At 50.0% G+C, this 15,068-nt stretch overlaps 59 non-coding genes across 59 annotated transcripts; all 59 read left to right on the top strand.

Moving 5' to 3' along the window:
* Window positions 1-191: 191 nt before the first annotated feature.
* Window positions 192-264, top strand: TRNAA-AGC (transfer RNA alanine (anticodon AGC)). Its single transcript has one exon. It is a non-coding gene; the product is annotated as a tRNA-Ala (tRNA).
* Window positions 265-455: 191 nt separating this feature from the next.
* On the top strand, window positions 456-528 carry TRNAA-AGC (transfer RNA alanine (anticodon AGC)). Its single transcript has one exon. It is a non-coding gene; the product is annotated as a tRNA-Ala (tRNA).
* Window positions 529-592: 64 nt separating this feature from the next.
* Window positions 593-665, top strand: TRNAA-AGC (transfer RNA alanine (anticodon AGC)). The gene has a single exon. It is a non-coding gene; the product is annotated as a tRNA-Ala (tRNA).
* Window positions 666-729: 64 nt separating this feature from the next.
* On the top strand, window positions 730-802 carry TRNAA-AGC (transfer RNA alanine (anticodon AGC)). Its single transcript has one exon. It is a non-coding gene; the product is annotated as a tRNA-Ala (tRNA).
* Window positions 803-866: 64 nt separating this feature from the next.
* Window positions 867-939, top strand: TRNAA-AGC (transfer RNA alanine (anticodon AGC)). The gene has a single exon. It is a non-coding gene; the product is annotated as a tRNA-Ala (tRNA).
* Window positions 940-1,003: 64 nt separating this feature from the next.
* TRNAA-AGC (transfer RNA alanine (anticodon AGC)) lies at window positions 1,004-1,076 on the top strand. The gene has a single exon. It is a non-coding gene; the product is annotated as a tRNA-Ala (tRNA).
* A 612-nt stretch (window positions 1,077-1,688) lies between these two features.
* TRNAA-GGC (transfer RNA alanine (anticodon GGC)) lies at window positions 1,689-1,761 on the top strand. Its single transcript has one exon. It is a non-coding gene; the product is annotated as a tRNA-Ala (tRNA).
* A 64-nt stretch (window positions 1,762-1,825) lies between these two features.
* TRNAA-AGC (transfer RNA alanine (anticodon AGC)) lies at window positions 1,826-1,898 on the top strand. Its single transcript has one exon. It is a non-coding gene; the product is annotated as a tRNA-Ala (tRNA).
* Window positions 1,899-2,626: 728 nt separating this feature from the next.
* Window positions 2,627-2,699, top strand: TRNAA-GGC (transfer RNA alanine (anticodon GGC)). The gene has a single exon. It is a non-coding gene; the product is annotated as a tRNA-Ala (tRNA).
* Window positions 2,700-2,763: 64 nt separating this feature from the next.
* TRNAA-AGC (transfer RNA alanine (anticodon AGC)) lies at window positions 2,764-2,836 on the top strand. The gene has a single exon. It is a non-coding gene; the product is annotated as a tRNA-Ala (tRNA).
* A 201-nt stretch (window positions 2,837-3,037) lies between these two features.
* Window positions 3,038-3,110, top strand: TRNAA-GGC (transfer RNA alanine (anticodon GGC)). The gene has a single exon. It is a non-coding gene; the product is annotated as a tRNA-Ala (tRNA).
* Window positions 3,111-4,397: 1,287 nt separating this feature from the next.
* TRNAA-AGC (transfer RNA alanine (anticodon AGC)) lies at window positions 4,398-4,470 on the top strand. The gene has a single exon. It is a non-coding gene; the product is annotated as a tRNA-Ala (tRNA).
* A 64-nt stretch (window positions 4,471-4,534) lies between these two features.
* Window positions 4,535-4,607, top strand: TRNAA-AGC (transfer RNA alanine (anticodon AGC)). The gene has a single exon. It is a non-coding gene; the product is annotated as a tRNA-Ala (tRNA).
* Window positions 4,608-4,671: 64 nt separating this feature from the next.
* Window positions 4,672-4,744, top strand: TRNAA-AGC (transfer RNA alanine (anticodon AGC)). Its single transcript has one exon. It is a non-coding gene; the product is annotated as a tRNA-Ala (tRNA).
* Window positions 4,745-5,082: 338 nt separating this feature from the next.
* TRNAA-AGC (transfer RNA alanine (anticodon AGC)) lies at window positions 5,083-5,155 on the top strand. The gene has a single exon. It is a non-coding gene; the product is annotated as a tRNA-Ala (tRNA).
* A 64-nt stretch (window positions 5,156-5,219) lies between these two features.
* TRNAA-AGC (transfer RNA alanine (anticodon AGC)) lies at window positions 5,220-5,292 on the top strand. Its single transcript has one exon. It is a non-coding gene; the product is annotated as a tRNA-Ala (tRNA).
* A 64-nt stretch (window positions 5,293-5,356) lies between these two features.
* On the top strand, window positions 5,357-5,429 carry TRNAA-AGC (transfer RNA alanine (anticodon AGC)). The gene has a single exon. It is a non-coding gene; the product is annotated as a tRNA-Ala (tRNA).
* A 64-nt stretch (window positions 5,430-5,493) lies between these two features.
* Window positions 5,494-5,566, top strand: TRNAA-AGC (transfer RNA alanine (anticodon AGC)). The gene has a single exon. It is a non-coding gene; the product is annotated as a tRNA-Ala (tRNA).
* Window positions 5,567-5,630: 64 nt separating this feature from the next.
* Window positions 5,631-5,703, top strand: TRNAA-AGC (transfer RNA alanine (anticodon AGC)). Its single transcript has one exon. It is a non-coding gene; the product is annotated as a tRNA-Ala (tRNA).
* A 64-nt stretch (window positions 5,704-5,767) lies between these two features.
* TRNAA-AGC (transfer RNA alanine (anticodon AGC)) lies at window positions 5,768-5,840 on the top strand. The gene has a single exon. It is a non-coding gene; the product is annotated as a tRNA-Ala (tRNA).
* A 64-nt stretch (window positions 5,841-5,904) lies between these two features.
* Window positions 5,905-5,977, top strand: TRNAA-AGC (transfer RNA alanine (anticodon AGC)). Its single transcript has one exon. It is a non-coding gene; the product is annotated as a tRNA-Ala (tRNA).
* Window positions 5,978-6,041: 64 nt separating this feature from the next.
* TRNAA-AGC (transfer RNA alanine (anticodon AGC)) lies at window positions 6,042-6,114 on the top strand. Its single transcript has one exon. It is a non-coding gene; the product is annotated as a tRNA-Ala (tRNA).
* A 201-nt stretch (window positions 6,115-6,315) lies between these two features.
* TRNAA-AGC (transfer RNA alanine (anticodon AGC)) lies at window positions 6,316-6,388 on the top strand. Its single transcript has one exon. It is a non-coding gene; the product is annotated as a tRNA-Ala (tRNA).
* Window positions 6,389-6,452: 64 nt separating this feature from the next.
* Window positions 6,453-6,525, top strand: TRNAA-AGC (transfer RNA alanine (anticodon AGC)). The gene has a single exon. It is a non-coding gene; the product is annotated as a tRNA-Ala (tRNA).
* A 64-nt stretch (window positions 6,526-6,589) lies between these two features.
* Window positions 6,590-6,662, top strand: TRNAA-AGC (transfer RNA alanine (anticodon AGC)). Its single transcript has one exon. It is a non-coding gene; the product is annotated as a tRNA-Ala (tRNA).
* A 64-nt stretch (window positions 6,663-6,726) lies between these two features.
* Window positions 6,727-6,799, top strand: TRNAA-AGC (transfer RNA alanine (anticodon AGC)). Its single transcript has one exon. It is a non-coding gene; the product is annotated as a tRNA-Ala (tRNA).
* Window positions 6,800-6,863: 64 nt separating this feature from the next.
* TRNAA-AGC (transfer RNA alanine (anticodon AGC)) lies at window positions 6,864-6,936 on the top strand. The gene has a single exon. It is a non-coding gene; the product is annotated as a tRNA-Ala (tRNA).
* Window positions 6,937-7,000: 64 nt separating this feature from the next.
* On the top strand, window positions 7,001-7,073 carry TRNAA-AGC (transfer RNA alanine (anticodon AGC)). The gene has a single exon. It is a non-coding gene; the product is annotated as a tRNA-Ala (tRNA).
* A 64-nt stretch (window positions 7,074-7,137) lies between these two features.
* TRNAA-AGC (transfer RNA alanine (anticodon AGC)) lies at window positions 7,138-7,210 on the top strand. The gene has a single exon. It is a non-coding gene; the product is annotated as a tRNA-Ala (tRNA).
* A 201-nt stretch (window positions 7,211-7,411) lies between these two features.
* TRNAA-AGC (transfer RNA alanine (anticodon AGC)) lies at window positions 7,412-7,484 on the top strand. Its single transcript has one exon. It is a non-coding gene; the product is annotated as a tRNA-Ala (tRNA).
* Window positions 7,485-7,548: 64 nt separating this feature from the next.
* TRNAA-AGC (transfer RNA alanine (anticodon AGC)) lies at window positions 7,549-7,621 on the top strand. The gene has a single exon. It is a non-coding gene; the product is annotated as a tRNA-Ala (tRNA).
* Window positions 7,622-7,685: 64 nt separating this feature from the next.
* On the top strand, window positions 7,686-7,758 carry TRNAA-AGC (transfer RNA alanine (anticodon AGC)). Its single transcript has one exon. It is a non-coding gene; the product is annotated as a tRNA-Ala (tRNA).
* A 201-nt stretch (window positions 7,759-7,959) lies between these two features.
* On the top strand, window positions 7,960-8,032 carry TRNAA-AGC (transfer RNA alanine (anticodon AGC)). The gene has a single exon. It is a non-coding gene; the product is annotated as a tRNA-Ala (tRNA).
* A 64-nt stretch (window positions 8,033-8,096) lies between these two features.
* Window positions 8,097-8,169, top strand: TRNAA-AGC (transfer RNA alanine (anticodon AGC)). The gene has a single exon. It is a non-coding gene; the product is annotated as a tRNA-Ala (tRNA).
* A 739-nt stretch (window positions 8,170-8,908) lies between these two features.
* TRNAA-AGC (transfer RNA alanine (anticodon AGC)) lies at window positions 8,909-8,981 on the top strand. The gene has a single exon. It is a non-coding gene; the product is annotated as a tRNA-Ala (tRNA).
* A 338-nt stretch (window positions 8,982-9,319) lies between these two features.
* Window positions 9,320-9,392, top strand: TRNAA-AGC (transfer RNA alanine (anticodon AGC)). The gene has a single exon. It is a non-coding gene; the product is annotated as a tRNA-Ala (tRNA).
* A 64-nt stretch (window positions 9,393-9,456) lies between these two features.
* Window positions 9,457-9,529, top strand: TRNAA-AGC (transfer RNA alanine (anticodon AGC)). Its single transcript has one exon. It is a non-coding gene; the product is annotated as a tRNA-Ala (tRNA).
* A 201-nt stretch (window positions 9,530-9,730) lies between these two features.
* Window positions 9,731-9,803, top strand: TRNAA-AGC (transfer RNA alanine (anticodon AGC)). Its single transcript has one exon. It is a non-coding gene; the product is annotated as a tRNA-Ala (tRNA).
* Window positions 9,804-10,004: 201 nt separating this feature from the next.
* On the top strand, window positions 10,005-10,077 carry TRNAA-AGC (transfer RNA alanine (anticodon AGC)). The gene has a single exon. It is a non-coding gene; the product is annotated as a tRNA-Ala (tRNA).
* Window positions 10,078-10,141: 64 nt separating this feature from the next.
* TRNAA-AGC (transfer RNA alanine (anticodon AGC)) lies at window positions 10,142-10,214 on the top strand. Its single transcript has one exon. It is a non-coding gene; the product is annotated as a tRNA-Ala (tRNA).
* A 201-nt stretch (window positions 10,215-10,415) lies between these two features.
* Window positions 10,416-10,488, top strand: TRNAA-AGC (transfer RNA alanine (anticodon AGC)). Its single transcript has one exon. It is a non-coding gene; the product is annotated as a tRNA-Ala (tRNA).
* Window positions 10,489-10,963: 475 nt separating this feature from the next.
* TRNAA-AGC (transfer RNA alanine (anticodon AGC)) lies at window positions 10,964-11,036 on the top strand. The gene has a single exon. It is a non-coding gene; the product is annotated as a tRNA-Ala (tRNA).
* A 64-nt stretch (window positions 11,037-11,100) lies between these two features.
* TRNAA-AGC (transfer RNA alanine (anticodon AGC)) lies at window positions 11,101-11,173 on the top strand. The gene has a single exon. It is a non-coding gene; the product is annotated as a tRNA-Ala (tRNA).
* Window positions 11,174-11,237: 64 nt separating this feature from the next.
* TRNAA-AGC (transfer RNA alanine (anticodon AGC)) lies at window positions 11,238-11,310 on the top strand. Its single transcript has one exon. It is a non-coding gene; the product is annotated as a tRNA-Ala (tRNA).
* A 64-nt stretch (window positions 11,311-11,374) lies between these two features.
* Window positions 11,375-11,447, top strand: TRNAA-AGC (transfer RNA alanine (anticodon AGC)). Its single transcript has one exon. It is a non-coding gene; the product is annotated as a tRNA-Ala (tRNA).
* A 64-nt stretch (window positions 11,448-11,511) lies between these two features.
* Window positions 11,512-11,584, top strand: TRNAA-AGC (transfer RNA alanine (anticodon AGC)). The gene has a single exon. It is a non-coding gene; the product is annotated as a tRNA-Ala (tRNA).
* A 64-nt stretch (window positions 11,585-11,648) lies between these two features.
* On the top strand, window positions 11,649-11,721 carry TRNAA-AGC (transfer RNA alanine (anticodon AGC)). The gene has a single exon. It is a non-coding gene; the product is annotated as a tRNA-Ala (tRNA).
* A 201-nt stretch (window positions 11,722-11,922) lies between these two features.
* On the top strand, window positions 11,923-11,995 carry TRNAA-AGC (transfer RNA alanine (anticodon AGC)). The gene has a single exon. It is a non-coding gene; the product is annotated as a tRNA-Ala (tRNA).
* Window positions 11,996-12,059: 64 nt separating this feature from the next.
* TRNAA-AGC (transfer RNA alanine (anticodon AGC)) lies at window positions 12,060-12,132 on the top strand. The gene has a single exon. It is a non-coding gene; the product is annotated as a tRNA-Ala (tRNA).
* A 64-nt stretch (window positions 12,133-12,196) lies between these two features.
* On the top strand, window positions 12,197-12,269 carry TRNAA-AGC (transfer RNA alanine (anticodon AGC)). The gene has a single exon. It is a non-coding gene; the product is annotated as a tRNA-Ala (tRNA).
* Window positions 12,270-12,470: 201 nt separating this feature from the next.
* On the top strand, window positions 12,471-12,543 carry TRNAA-AGC (transfer RNA alanine (anticodon AGC)). The gene has a single exon. It is a non-coding gene; the product is annotated as a tRNA-Ala (tRNA).
* Window positions 12,544-12,607: 64 nt separating this feature from the next.
* On the top strand, window positions 12,608-12,680 carry TRNAA-AGC (transfer RNA alanine (anticodon AGC)). The gene has a single exon. It is a non-coding gene; the product is annotated as a tRNA-Ala (tRNA).
* Window positions 12,681-13,419: 739 nt separating this feature from the next.
* TRNAA-AGC (transfer RNA alanine (anticodon AGC)) lies at window positions 13,420-13,492 on the top strand. Its single transcript has one exon. It is a non-coding gene; the product is annotated as a tRNA-Ala (tRNA).
* A 338-nt stretch (window positions 13,493-13,830) lies between these two features.
* Window positions 13,831-13,903, top strand: TRNAA-AGC (transfer RNA alanine (anticodon AGC)). The gene has a single exon. It is a non-coding gene; the product is annotated as a tRNA-Ala (tRNA).
* A 64-nt stretch (window positions 13,904-13,967) lies between these two features.
* TRNAA-AGC (transfer RNA alanine (anticodon AGC)) lies at window positions 13,968-14,040 on the top strand. The gene has a single exon. It is a non-coding gene; the product is annotated as a tRNA-Ala (tRNA).
* A 201-nt stretch (window positions 14,041-14,241) lies between these two features.
* TRNAA-AGC (transfer RNA alanine (anticodon AGC)) lies at window positions 14,242-14,314 on the top strand. Its single transcript has one exon. It is a non-coding gene; the product is annotated as a tRNA-Ala (tRNA).
* Window positions 14,315-14,515: 201 nt separating this feature from the next.
* TRNAA-AGC (transfer RNA alanine (anticodon AGC)) lies at window positions 14,516-14,588 on the top strand. Its single transcript has one exon. It is a non-coding gene; the product is annotated as a tRNA-Ala (tRNA).
* Window positions 14,589-14,652: 64 nt separating this feature from the next.
* TRNAA-AGC (transfer RNA alanine (anticodon AGC)) lies at window positions 14,653-14,725 on the top strand. Its single transcript has one exon. It is a non-coding gene; the product is annotated as a tRNA-Ala (tRNA).
* A 201-nt stretch (window positions 14,726-14,926) lies between these two features.
* On the top strand, window positions 14,927-14,999 carry TRNAA-AGC (transfer RNA alanine (anticodon AGC)). The gene has a single exon. It is a non-coding gene; the product is annotated as a tRNA-Ala (tRNA).
* The last annotated feature ends 69 nt before the right edge of the window (window positions 15,000-15,068 follow it).

Raw genomic sequence — 15,068 nt, 5'->3', positions numbered from 1 at the left:
AATTTTCGGAACGGTGGTCTTACTCGACTAAACATTTAATTACTATGGTAAACAGGGGGCGTAGCTCAGATGGTAGAGCGCTCGCTTAGCATGCCAGAGGTAACGGGATCGATGCCCGGCGCCTCCAATGTAAACGAAATTTTCAGAACGGCGGTCTTACTCGACTAAACATTTAATTACTATGGTAAACAGGGGGCGTAGCTCAGATGGTAGAGCGCTCGCTTAGCATGCGAGACGTACCGGGATCGATGCCCGGCGCCTCCAATGTAAACGAAATTTTCGGAACGGCGGTCTTACTCGACTAAACATTTAATAACTATGTTAAACAGGGGGCGTAGCTCAGATGGTAGAGCGCTCGCTTAGTATGCGAGAGGTACCGGGATCGATGCCAATGTAAACGAAATTTTCGGAACGGCTGTCTTACTCGACTAAACATTTAATTACTATGTTAAACAGGGGGCGTAGCTCAGATGGTAGAGCGCTCGCTTAGCATGCGAGAGGTAACGGGATCGATGCCCGGCGCCTCCAATGTAAACGAAATTTTCGGAACGGCGGTCTTAATCGACTAAACATTTAATTACTATGGTAAACAGGGGGCGTAGCTCAGATGGTAGAGCGCTCGCTTAGCATGCGAGAGGTACCGGGATCGATGCCCGGCGCCTCCAATGTAAACGAAATTTTCGGAACGGCGGTCTTCCTCGACTAAACATTTAATAACTATGTTAAACAGGGGGCGTAGCTCAGATGGTAGAGCGCTCGCTTAGCATGCGAGAGGTACCGGGATCGATGCCCGGCGCCTCCAATGTAAACAAAATTTTCGGAACGGCGGTCTTACTCGACTAAACATTTAATAACTATGTTAAACAGGGGGCGTAGCTCAGATGGTAGAGCGCTCGCTTAGCATGCGAGAGGTACCGGGATCGATGCCCGGCGCCTCCAATGTAAACGAAATTTTCGAAACGGCGGTCTTACTCGACTAAACATTTAATTACTATGTTAAACAGGGGGCGTAGCTCAGATGGTAGAGCGCTCGCTTAGCATGCGAGAGGTACCGGGATCGATGCCCGGCGCCTCCAATGTAAACGAAATTTTCGGAACGGTGGTCTTACTCGACTAAACATTAAATTACTATGGTAATCAGGGGTCGTAGGTCAGATGGTAGAGCGCTCGCTTAGCATGCGAGAGGTACCGGGATCGATGCCCGGCGCCTCCAATGTAAACGAAATTTTCGAAACGGCGGTCTTACTCGACTAAACATTTAATTACTATGGTAAACAGGGGGCGTAGCTCAGATGGTAGAGCGCTCGCTTAGCATGCCAGAGGTAACGGGGTCGATGCCCGGCGCCTCCAATGTAAACGAAATTTTCGGAACGGTGGTCTTACTCGACTAAACATTAAATTACTATGGTAAACAGGGGTCGTAGGTCAGATGGTAGAGCGCTCGCTTAGCATGCGAGAGGTACCGGGATCGATGCCCGGCGCCTCCAATGTAAACGAAATTTTCGAAACGGCGGTCTTACTCGACTAAACATTTAATTACTATGGTAAACAGGGGGCGTAGCTCAGATGGTAGAGCGCTCGCTTAGCATGCCAGAGGTAACGGGGTCGATGCCCGGCGCCTCCAATGTAAACGAAATTTTCAGAACGGCGGTCTTACTCGACTAAACATTTAATTACTATGGTAAACAGGGGGCGTAGCTCAGATGGTAGAGCGCTCGCCTGGCATGCGAGAGGTACCGGGATCGATGCCCGGCGCCTCCAATGTAAACGAAATTTTCGAAACGGCGGTCTTACTCGACTAAACATTTAATTACTATGTTAAACAGGGGGCGTAGCTCAGATGGTAGAGCGCTCGCTTAGCATGCGAGAGGTACCGGGATCGATGCCCGGCGCCTCCAATGTAAACGAAATTTTCGGAACGGCGGTCTTACTCGACTAAACATTTAATTACTATGGTAAACAGGGGGCGTAGCTAAGATGGTAGAGCGTTCGCTAAGCATGCGAGAGGTACCGGGATCGATGCCCGGCGCCTCCAATGTAAACGAAATTTTCGGAACGGTGGTCTTACTCGACTAAACATTAAATTACTATGGTAATCAGGGGTCGTAGGTCAGATGGTAGAGCGCTCGCTTAGCATGCGAGAGGTACCGGGATCGATGCCCGGCGCCTCCAATGTAAACGAAATTTTCGAAACGGCGGTCTTACTCGACTAAACATTTAATTACTATGGTAAACAGGGGGCGTAGCTCAGATGGTAGAGGTAACGGGGTCGATGCCCGGCGCCTCCAATGTAAACGAAATTTTCGGAACGGTGGTCTTACTCGACTAAACATTAAATTACTATGGTAAACAGGGGTCGTAGGTCAGATGGTAGAGCGCTCGCTTAGCATGCGAGAGGTACCGGGATCGATGCCCGGCGCCTCCAATGTAAACGAAATTTTCGAAACGGCGGTCTTACTCGACTAAACATTTAATTACTATGGTAAACAGGGGGCGTAGCTCAGATGGTAGAGCGCTCGCTTAGCATGCCAGAGGTAACGGGGTCGATGCCCGGCGCCTCCAATGTAAACGAAATTTTCAGAACGGCGGTCTTACTCGACTAAACATTTAATTACTATGGTAAACAGGGGGCGTAGCTCAGATGGTAGAGCGCTCGCCTGGCATGCGAGAGGTACCGGGATCGATGCCCGGCGCCTCCAATGTAAACGAAATTTTCGAAACGGCGGTCTTACTCGACTAAACATTTAATTACTATGTTAAACAGGGGGCGTAGCTCAGATGGTAGAGCGCTCGCTTAGCATGCGAGAGGTACCGGGATCGATGCCCGGCGCCTCCAATGTAAACGAAATTTTCGGAACGGCGGTCTTACTCGACTAAACATTTAATTACTATGGTAAACAGGGGGCGTAGCTAAGATGGTAGAGCGCTCGCTTAGCATGCCAGAGGTAACGGGGTCGATGCCCGGCGCCTCCAATGTAAACGAAATTTTCAGAACGGCGGTCTTACTCGACTAAACATTTAATTACTATGGTAAACAGGGGGCGTAGCTCAGATGGTAGAGCGCTCGCCTGGCATGCGAGAGGTACCGGGATCGATGCCCGGCGCCTCCAATGTAAACGAAATTTTCGAAACGGCGGTCTTACTCGACTAAACATTTAATTACTATGGTAAACAGGGGGCGTAGCTAAGATGGTAGAGCGTTCGCTAAGCATGCGAGAGGTACCGGGATCGATGCCCGGCGCCTCCAATGTAAACGAAATTTTCGGAACGGTGGTCTTACTCGACTAAACATTAAATTACTATGGTAAACAGGGGTCGTAGGTCAGATGGTAGAGCGCTCGCTTAGCATGCGAGAGGTACCGGGATCGATGCCCGGCGCCTCCAATGTAAACGAAATTTTCGAAACGGCGGTCTTACTCGACTAAACATTTAATTACTATGGTAAACAGGGGGCGTAGCTCAGATGGTAGAGCGCTCGCTTAGCATGCCAGAGGTAACGGGGTTGATGCCCGGCGCCTCCAATGTAAACGAAATTTTCAGAACGGCGGTCTTACTCGACTAAACATTTAATTACTATGGTAAACAGGGGGCGTAGCTCAGATGGTAGAGCGCTCGCTTAGCATGCGAGAGGTACCGGGATCGATGCCAATGTAAACGAAATTTTCGGAACGGCTGTCTTACTCGACTAAACATTTAATTACTATGGTAACCAGGGGGCGTAGCTTAGATGGTAGAGCGTTCGCTAAGCATGCGAGAGGTACCGGGATCGATGTCCGGCGCCTCCAATGTAAACGAAATTTTCGGAACGGTGGTCTTACTCGACTAAACATTTAATTACTATGGTAAACAGGGGGCGTAGCTCAGATGGTAGAGCGCTCGCTTAGCATGCCAGAGGTAACGGGATCGATGCCCGGCGCCTCCAATGTAAACGAAATTTTCAGAACGGCGGTCTTACTCGACTAAACATTTAATTACTATGGTAAACAGGGGGCGTAGCTCAGATGGTAGAGCGCTCGCTTAGCATGCCAGAGGTAACGGGATCGATGCCCGGCGCCTCCAATGTAAACGAAATTTTCAGAACGGCGGTCTTACTCGACTAAACATTTAATTACTATGGTAAACAGGGGGCGTAGCTCAGATGGTAGAGCGCTCGCTTAGCATGCGAGAGGTACCGGGGTCGATGCCCGGCGCCTCTAATAAAAACGAAATTTTCGGAACGACGGTCTTACTCGACTAAACATTTAATTACTATGTTAAACAGGGTTCGTAGCTCAGATGGTAGAGCGCTCGCTTAGCATGCGAGAGGTACCGGGATCGATGCCCGGCGCCTCCAATGTAAACGAAATTTTCAGAACGGCGGTCTTACTCGACTAAACATTTAATTACTATGGTAAACAGGGGGCGTAGCTCAGATGGTAGAGCGCTCGCTTAGCATGCGAGAGGTACCGGGATCGATGCCCGGCGCCTCTAGTAAAAACGAAATTTTCGGAACGACGGTCTTACTCGACTAAACATTTAATTACTATGTTAAACAGGGGGCGTAGCTCAGATGGTAGAGCGCTCGCTTAGCATGCGAGAGGTACCGGGATCGATGCCCGGGGCCTCCAATGTAAACGAAATTTTCGGAACGGCGGTCTTACTCGACTAAACATTTAATAACTATGTTAAACAGGGGGCGTAGCTCAGATGGTAGAGCGCTCGCTTAGCATGCGAGAGATACCGGGATCGATGCCCGGCGCCTCCAATGTAAACGAAATTTTCGGAACGGCGGTCTTACTCGACTAAACATTTAATTACTATGGTAAACAGAAGGCGTAGCTCAGATGGTAGAGCGCTCGCTTAGCATGCGAGAGGTACCGGGATCGATGCACGGCGCCTCCAATGTAAACGAAATTTTCGGAACGGCGGTCTTACTCGACTAAACATTTAATTACTATGGTAAACAGGGGGCGTAGCTCAGATGGTAGAGCGCTCGCTTAGCATGCGAGAGGTACCGGGATCGATGCACGGCGCCTCCAATGTAAACGAAATTTTCGGAACGGCGGTCTTACTCGACTAAACATTTAATTACTATGGTAAACAGGGGGCGTAGCTCAGATGGTAGAGCGCTCGCTTAGCATGCGAGAGATACCGGGATCGATGCCCGGCGCCTCCAATGTAAACGAAATTTTTGGAACGGCGGTCTTACTCGACTAAACATTTAATTACTATGGTAAACAGGGGGCGTAGCTCAGATGGTAGAGCGCTCGCTTAGCATGCGAGAGGTACCGGGATCGATGCCCGGCGCCTCCGATGTAAACGAAATTTTCGGAACGGCGGTCTTACTCGACTAAACATTTAATTACCATGGTAAACAGGGGGCGTAGCTCAGATGGTAGAGCGCTCGTTTAGCATGCGAGAGGTACCGGGATCGATGCCCGGCGCCTCCGATGTAAACGAAATTTTCGGAACGGCGGTCTTACTCGACTAAACATTTAATTACTATGGTAAACAGGGGGCGTAGCTCAGATGGTAGAGCGCTCGCTTAGCATGCGAGAGGTACCGGGATCGATGCCCGGCGCCTCCGATGTAAACGAAATTTTCGGAACGGCGGCCTTACTCGACTAAACATTTAATTACTATGGTAAACAGGGGGCGTAGCTCAGATGGTAGAGCGCTCGCTTAGCATGCGAGAGGTACCGGGATCGATGCCCGGCGCCTCCGATGTAAACGAAATTTTCGGAACGGCGGTCTTACTCGACTAAACATTTAATTACTATGGTAAACAGGGGGCGTAGCTCAGATGGTAGAGCGCTCGCTTAGCATGCGAGAGGTACCGGGATCGATGCCCGGCGCCTCCGATGTAAACGAAATTTTCGGAACGGCGGTCTTACTCGACTAAACATTTAATTACTATGGTAAACAGGGGGCGTAGCTCAGATGGTAGAGCGCTCGCTTAGCATGCGAGAGGTACCGGGATCGATGCCCGGCGCCTCTAATAAAAACGAAATTTTCGGAACGACGGTCTTACTCGACTAAACATTTAATTACTATGTTAAACAGGGGGCGTAGCTCAGATGGTAGAGCGCTCGCTTAGCATGCGAGAGGTACCGGGATCGATGCCCGGCGCCTCCAATGTAAACGAAATTTTCGGAACGGCGGTCTTACTCGACTAAACATTTAATTACTATGGTAAACAGGGGGCGTAGCTCAGATGGTAGAGCGCTCGCTTAGCATGCGAGAGGTACCGGGATCGATGCACGGCGCCTCCAATGTAAACGAAATTTTCGGAACGGCGGTCTTACTCGACTAAACATTTAATTACTATGGTAAACAGGGGGCGTAGCTCAGATGGTAGAGCGCTCGCTTAGCATGCGAGAGGTACCGGGATCGATGCCCGGCGCCTCCAATGTAAACGAAATTTTCGGAACGGCGGTCTTACTCGACTAAACATTTAATTACTATGGTAAACAGGGGGCGTAGCTCAGATGGTAGAGCGCTCGCTTAGCATGCGAGAGATACCGGGATCGATGCCCGGCGCCTCCAATGTAAACGAAATTTTCGGAACGGCGGTCTTACTCGACTAAACATTTAATTACTATGGTAAACAGGGGGCGTAGCTCAGATGGTAGAGCGCTCGCTTAGCATGCGAGAGGTACCGGGATCGATGCCCGGCGCCTCCGATGTAAACGAAATTTTCGGAACGGCGGTCTTACTCGACTAAACATTTAATTACTATGGTAAACAGGGGGCGTAGCTCAGATGGTAGAGCGCTCGCTTAGCATGCGAGAGGTACCGGGATCGATGCCCGGCGCCTCCGATGCAAACGAAATTTTCGAAACGGCGGTCTTACTCGACTAAACATTTAATTACTATGTTAAACAGGGGGCGTAGCTCAGATGGTAGAGCGCTCGCTTAGCATGCGAGAGGTACCGGGATCGATGCCCGGCGCCTCTAATAAAAACGAAATTTTCGGAACGACGGTCTTACTCGACTAAACATTTAATTACTATGTTAAACAGGGGGCGTAGCTCAGATGGTAGAGCGCTCGCTTAGCATGCGAGAGGTACCGGGATCGATGCCCGGCGCCTCTAATAAAAACGAAATTTTCGGAACGACGGTCTTACTCGACTAAACATTTAATTACTATGTTAAACAGGGGGCGTAGCTCAGATGGTAGAGCGCTCGCTTAGCATGCGAGAGGTACCGGGATCGATGCCCGGCGCCTCCAATGTAAACGAAATTTTCGGAACGGCGGTCTTACTCGACTAAACATTTAATTACTATGGTAAACAGGGGGCGTAGCTCAGATGGTAGAGCGCTCGCTTAGCATGCGAGAGGTACCGGGATCGATGCACGGCGCCTCCAATGTAAACGAAATTTTCGGAACGGCGGTCTTACTCGACTAAACATTTAATTACTATGGTAAACAGGGGGCGTAGCTCAGATGGTAGAGCGCTCGCTTAGCATGCGAGAGGTACCGGGATCGATGCCCGGCGCCTCCAATGTAAACGAAATTTTCGGAACGGCGGTCTTACTCGACTAAACATTTAATTACTATGGTAAACAGGGGGCGTAGCTCAGATGGTAGAGCGCTCGCTTAGCATGCGAGAGGTACCGGGATCGATGCCCGGCGCCTCCGATGTAAACGAAATTTTCGGAACGGCGGTCTTACTCGACTAAACATTTAATTACTATGGTAAACAGGGGGCGTAGCTCAGATGGTAGAGCGCTCGCTTAGCATGCGAGAGGTACCGGGATCGATGCCCGGCGCCTCCGATGCAAACGAAATTTTCGAAACGGCGGTCTTACTCGACTAAACATTTAATTACTATGTTAAACAGGGGGCGTAGCTCAGATGGTAGAGCGCTCGCTTAGCATGCGAGAGGTACCGGGATCGATGCCCGGCGCATCCAATGTAAACGAAATTTTCGGAACGGCGGTCTTACTCGACTAAACATTTAATTACTATGGTAAACAGGGGGCGTAGCTCAGATGGTAGAGCGCTCGCTTAGCATGCGAGAGGTACCGGGATCGATGCCCGGCGCCTCTAATAAAAACGAAATTTTCGGAACGACGGTCTTACTCGACTAAACATTTAATTACTATGGTAAACAGGGGGCGTAGCTCAGATGGTAGAGCGCTCGCTTAGCATGCGAGAGGTACCGGGATCGATGCCCGGCGCCTCCAATGTAAACGAAATTTTCGAAACGGCGGTCTTACTCGACTAAACATTTAATTACTATGGTAAACAGGGGGCGTAGCTCAGATGGTAGAGCGTTCGCTAAGCGTGCGAGAGGTACCGGGATCGATGCCCGGCGCCTCCAATGTAAACGAAATTTTCGGAACGGTGGTCTTACTCGACTAAACATTTAATTACTATGGTAAACAGGGGGCGTAGCTCAGATGGTAGAGCGCTCGCTTAGCATGCGAGAGGTTCCGGGATCGATGCCAATGTAAACGAAATTTTCGGAACGGCTGTCTTACTCGACTAAACATTTAATTACTATGGTAAACAGGGGGCGTAGCTCAGACGGAAGAGCGCTCGCTTAGCATGCCAGAGGTAACATGATCGATGCCCGGCGCATCCAATGTAAACGAAATTTTCGGAACGGCGGTCTTACTCGACTAAACATTTAATTACTATGGTAAACAGGGGGCGTAGCTCAGATGGTAGAGCGCTCGCTTAGCATGCGAGAGGTAGCGGGATCGATGCCCGGCGCCTCCAATGTAAACGAAATTTTCGGAACGGCGGTCTTACTCGACTAAACATTTAATTACTATGGTAAACAGGGGGCGTAGCTTAGATGGTAGAGCGTTCGCTAAGCATGCGAGAGGTACCGGGATCGATGCCCGGCGCCTCCAATGTAAACGAAATTTTCGGAACGATGGTCTTACTCGACTAAACATTTAATTACTATGGTAAACAGGGGGCGTAGCTCGGATGGTAGAGCGCTCGCTTAGCATGCGAGAGGTACCGGGATCGATGCCCGGCGCCTCCAATGTAAACGAAATTTTCGGAACGATGGTCTTACTCGACTAAACATTTAATTACTATGGTAAACAGGGGGCGTAGCTCAGATGGTAGAGCGCTCGCTAAGCATGCGAGAGGTACCGGGATCGATGCCCGGCGCCTCCAATGTAAACGAAATTTTCGGAACGGCTGTCTTACTCGACCAAACATTTAATTACTATGGTAAACCGGGGGCGTAGCTCAGATGGTAGAGCGCTCGCTTAGCATGCGAGAGGTAGCGGGATCGATGCCCGGCGCCTCCAATGTAAACGAAATTTTCGGAACGGTGGTCTTACTCGACTAAACATTTAATTACTATGGTAAACAGGGGGCGTAGCTCAGATGGTAGAGCGCTCGCTTAGCATGCGAGAGGTACCGGGATCGATGCCCGGCGCCTCCAATGTAAACGAAATTTTCGGAACGGTGGTCTTACTCGACTAAACATTTAATTACTATGGTAAACAGGGGGCGTAGCTCAGATGGTAGAGCGCTCGCTTAGCATGCGAGAGGTACCGGGATCGATGCCCGGCGCCTCCAATGTAAACGAAATTTTCGGAACGGCGGTCTTACTCGACTAAACATTTAATTACTATGGTAAACAGGGGGCGTAGCTTAGATGGTAGAGCGTTCGCTAAGCATGCGAGAGGTACCGGGATCGATGCCCGGCGCCTCCAATGTAAACGAAATTTTCGGAACGATGGTCTTACTCGACTAAACATTTAATTACTATGGTAAACAGGGGGCGTAGCTCGGATGGTAGAGCGCTCGCTTAGCATGCGAGAGGTACCGGGATCGATGCCCGGCGCCTCCAATGTAAACGAAATTTTCGGAACGATGGTCTTACTCGACTAAACATTTAATTACTATGGTAAACAGGCGGCGTAGCTCGGATGGTAGAGCGCTCGCTTAGCATGCGAGAGGTACCGGGATCGATGCCCGGCGCCTCCAATGTAAACGAAATTTTCGGAACGATGGTCTTACTCGACTAAACATTTAATTACTATGGTAAACAGGGGGCGTAGCTCGGATGGTAGAGCGCTCGCTTAGCATGCGAGAGGTACCGGGATCGATGCCCGGCGCCTCCAATGTAAACGAAATTTTCGGAACGATGGTCTTACTCGACTAAACATTTAATTACTATGGTAAACAGGGGGCGTAGCTCAGATGGTAGAGCGCTCGCTTAGCATGCGAGGGGTACCGGGATCGATGCCCGGCGCCTCCAATGTAAACGAAATTTTCGGAACGGCGGTCTTACTCGACTAAACATTTAATTACTATGGTAAACAGGGGGCGTAGCTCAGATGGTAGAGCGCTCGCTTAGCATGCCAGAGGTAACATGATCAATGCCCGGCACCTCCAATGTAAACGAAATTTTCGGAACGGCGGTCTTACTCGACTAAACATTTAATTACTATGGTAAACAGGGGGCGTAGCTCAGATGGTAGAGCGCTCGCTTAGCATGCGAGAGGTACCGGGATCGATGCCCGGCGCCTCCAATGTAAACGAAATTTTCGGAACGGCGGTCTTACTCGACTAAACATTTAATTACTATGGTAAACAGGGGGCGTAGCTCAGATGGTAGAGCGCTCGCTTAGCATGCCAGAGGTAACATGATCAATGCCCGGCACCTCCAATGTAAACGAAATTTTCGGAACGGCGGTCTTACTCGACTAAACATTTAATTACTATGGTAAACAGGGGGCGTAGCTCAGATGGTAGAGCGCTCGCTTAGCATGCGAGAGGTACCGGGATCGATGCACGGCGCCTCCAATGTAAACGAAATTTTCGGAACGGCGGTCTTACTCGACTAAACATTTAATTACTATGGTAAACAGGGGGCGTAGCTCAGATGGTAGAGCGCTCGCTTAGCATGCGAGAGGTACCGGGATCGATGCACGGCGCCTCCAATGTAAACGAAATTTTCGGAACGGCGGTCTTACTCGACTAAACATTTAATTACTATGGTAAACAGGGGGCGTAGCTCAGATGGTAGAGCGCTCGCTTAGCATGCGAGAGGTACCGGGATCGATGCCCGGCGCCTCCAATGTAAACGAAATTTTCGGAACGGCGGTCTTACTCGACTAAACATTTAATTACTATGGTAAACAGGGGGCGTAGCTCAGATGGTAGAGCGCTCGCTTAGCATGCGAGAGATACCGGGATCGATGCCCGGCGCCTCCAATGTAAACGAAATTTTCGGAACGGCGGTCTTACTCGACTAAACATTTAATTACTATGGTAAACAGGGGGCGTAGCTCAGATGGTAGAGCGCTCGCTTAGCATGCGAGAGGTACCGGGATCGATGCCCGGCGCCTCCGATGTAAACGAAATTTTCGGAACGGCGGTCTTACTCGACTAAACATTTAATTACTATGGTAAACAGGGGGCGTAGCTCAGATGGTAGAGCGCTCGCTTAGCATGCGAGAGGTACCGGGATCGATGCCCGGCGCCTCCGATGCAAACGAAATTTTCGAAACGGCGGTCTTACTCGACTAAACATTTAATTACTATGTTAAACAGGGGGCGTAGCTCAGATGGTAGAGCGCTCGCTTAGCATGCGAGAGGTACCGGGATCGATGCCCGGCGCCTCTAATAAAAACGAAATTTTCGGAACGACGGTCTTACTCGACTAAACATTTAATTACTATGTTAAACAGGGGGCGTAGCTCAGATGGTAGAGCGCTCGCTTAGCATGCGAGAGGTACCGGGATCGATGCCCGGCGCCTCCAATGTAAACGAAATTTTCGGAACGGCGGTCTTACTCGACTAAACATTTAATTACTATGGTAAACAGGGGGCGTAGCTCAGATGGTAGAGCGCTCGCTTAGCATGCGAGAGGTACCGGGATCGATGCACGGCGCCTCCAATGTAAACGAAATTTTCGGAACGGCGGTCTTACTCGACTAAACATTTAATTACTATGGTAAACAGGGGGCGTAGCTCAGATGGTAGAGCGCTCGCTTAGCATGCGAGAGGTACCGGGATCGATGCCCGGCGCCTCCAATGTAAACGAAATTTTCGGAACGGCGGTCTTACTCGACTAAACATTTAATTACTATGGTAAACAGGGGGCGTAGCTCAGATGGTAGAGCGCTCGCTTAGCATGCGAGAGGTACCGGGATCGATGCCCGGCGCCTCCGATGTAAACGAAATTTTCGGAACGGCGGTCTTACTCGACTAAACATTTAATTACTATGGTAAACAGGGGGCGTAGCTCAGATGGTAGAGCGCTCGCTTAGCATGCGAGAGGTACCGGGATCGATGCCCGGCGCCTCCGATGCAAACGAAATTTTCGAAACGGCGGTCTTACTCGACTAAACATTTAATTACTATGTTAAACAGGGGGCGTAGCTCAGATGGTAGAGCGCTCGCTTAGCATGCGAGAGGTACCGGGATCGATGCCCGGCGCATCCAATGTAAACGAAATTTTCGGAACGGCGGTCTTACTCGACTAAACATTTAATTACTATGGTAAACAGGGGGCGTAGCTCAGATGGTAGAGCGCTCGCTTAGCATGCGAGAGGTACCGGGATCGATGCCCGGCGCCTCTAATAAAAACGAAATTTTCGGAACGACGGTCTTACTCGACTAAACATTTAATTACTATGGTAAACAGGGGGCGTAGCTCAGATGGTAGAGCGCTCGCTTAGCATGCGAGAGGTACCGGGATCGATGCCCGGCGCCTCCAATGTAAACGAAATTTTCGAAACGGCGGTCTTACTCGACTAAACATTTAATTACTATGGTAAACAGGGGGCGTAGCTCAGATGGTAGAGCGTTCGCTAAGCGTGCGAGAGGTACCGGGATCGATGCCCGGCGCCTCCAATGTAAACGAAATTTTCGGAACGGTGGTCTTACTCGACTAAACATTTAATTACTATGGTAAACAGGGGGCGTAGCTCAGATGGTAGAGCGCTCGCTTAGCATGCGAGAGGTTCCGGGATCGATGCCAATGTAAACGAAATTTTCGGAACGGCTGTCTTACTCGACTAAACATTTAATTACTATGGTAAACAGGGGGCGTAGCTCAGACGGAAGAGCGCTCGCTTAGCATGCCAGAGGTAACATGATCGATGCCCGGCGCATCCAATGTAAACGAAATTTTCGGAACGGCGGTCTTACTCGACTAAACATTTAATTACTATGGTAAACAGGGGGCGTAGCTCAGATGGTAGAGCGCTCGCTTAGCATGCGAGAGGTAGCGGGATCGATGCCCGGCGCCTCCAATGTAAACGAAATTTTCGGAACGGCGGTCTTACTCGACTAAACATTTAATTACTATGGTAAACAGGGGGCGTAGCTTAGATGGTAGAGCGTTCGCTAAGCATGCGAGAGGTACCGGGATCGATGCCCGGCGCCTCCAATGTAAACGAAATTTTCGGAACGATGGTCTTACTCGACTAAACATTTAATTACTATGGTAAACAGGGGGCGTAGCTCGGATGGTAGAGCGCTCGCTTAGCATGCGAGAGGTACCGGGATCGATGCCCGGCGCCTCCAATGTAAACGAAATTTTCGGAACGATGGTCTTACTCGACTAAACATTTAATTACTATGGTAAACAGGGGGCGTAGCTCAGATGGTAGAGCGCTCGCTAAGCATGCGAGAGGTACCGGGATCGATGCCCGGCGCCTCCAATGTAAACGAAATTTTCGGAACGGCTGTCTTACTCGACCAAACATTTAATTACTATGGTAAACCGGGAGCGTAGCTCAGATGGTAGAGCGCTCGCTTAGCATGCGAGAGGTAGCGGGATCGATGCCCGGCGCCTCCAATGTAAACGAAATTTTCGGAACGGTGGTCTTACTCGACTAAACATTTAATTACTATGGTAAACAGGGGGCGTAGCTCAGATGGTAGAGCGCTCGCTTAGCATGCGAGAGGTACCGGGATCGATGCCCGGCGCCTCCAATGTAAACGAAATTTTCGGAACGGTGGTCTTACTCGACTAAACATTTAATTACTATGGTAAACAGGGGGCGTAGCTCAGATGGTAGAGCGCTCGCTTAGCATGCGAGAGGTACCGGGATCGATGCCCGGCGCCTCCAATGTAAACGAAATTTTCGGAACGGCGGTCTTACTCGACTAAACATTTAATTACTATGGTAAACAGGGGGCGTAGCTTAGATGGTAGAGCGTTCGCTAAGCATGCGAGAGGTACCGGGATCGATGCCCGGCGCCTCCAATGTAAACGAAATTTTCGGAACGATGGTCTTACTCGACTAAACATTTAATTACTATGGTAAACAGGGGGCGTAGCTCGGATGGTAGAGCGCTCGCTTAGCATGCGAGAGGTACCGGGATCGATGCCCGGCGCCTCCAATGTAAACGAAATTTTCGGAACGATGGTCTTACTCGACTAAACATTTAATTACTATGGTAAACAGGCGGCGTAGCTCGGATGGTAGAGCGCTCGCTTAGCATGCGAGAGGTACCGGGATCGATGCCCGGCGCCTCCAATGTAAACGAAATTTTCGGAACGATGGTCTTACTCGACTAAACATTTAATTACTATGGTAAACAGGGGGCGTAGCTCGGATGGTAGAGCGCTCGCTTAGCATGCGAGAGGTACCGGGATCGATGCCCGGCGCCTCCAATGTAAACGAAATTTTCGGAACGATGGTCTTACTCGACTAAACATTTAATTACTATGGTAAACAGGGGGCGTAGCTCAGATGGTAGAGCGCTCGCTTAGCATGCGAGGGGTACCGGGATCGATGCCCGGCGCCTCCAATGTAAACGAAATTTTCGGAACGGCGGTCTTACTCGACTAAACATTTAATTACTATGGTAAACAGGGGGCGTAGCTCAGATGGTAGAGCGCTCGCTTAGCATGCCAGAGGTAACATGATCAATGCCCGGCACCTCCAATGTAAACGAAATTTTCGGAACGGCGGTCTTACTCGACTAAACATTTAATTACTATGGTAAACAGGGGGCGTAGCTCAGATGGTAGAGCGCTCGCTTAGCATGCGAGAGGTACCGGGATCGATGCCCGGCGCCTCCAATGTAAACGAAATTTTCGGAACGGCGGTCTTACTCGACTAAACATTTAATTACTATGGTAAACAGGGGG

The sequence above is a fragment of the Leiobunum rupestre genome, chromosome 6 (genome assembly GCF_980474605.1).
Source record: "Leiobunum rupestre chromosome 6, qqLeiRupe1.1.hap1, whole genome shotgun sequence".
Lineage (NCBI taxonomy): Eukaryota > Metazoa > Arthropoda > Arachnida > Opiliones > Sclerosomatidae > Leiobunum > Leiobunum rupestre.
Note: the sequence above shows the minus strand (reverse complement) of the source record. Positions and strands in the feature narration are given on the sequence as shown.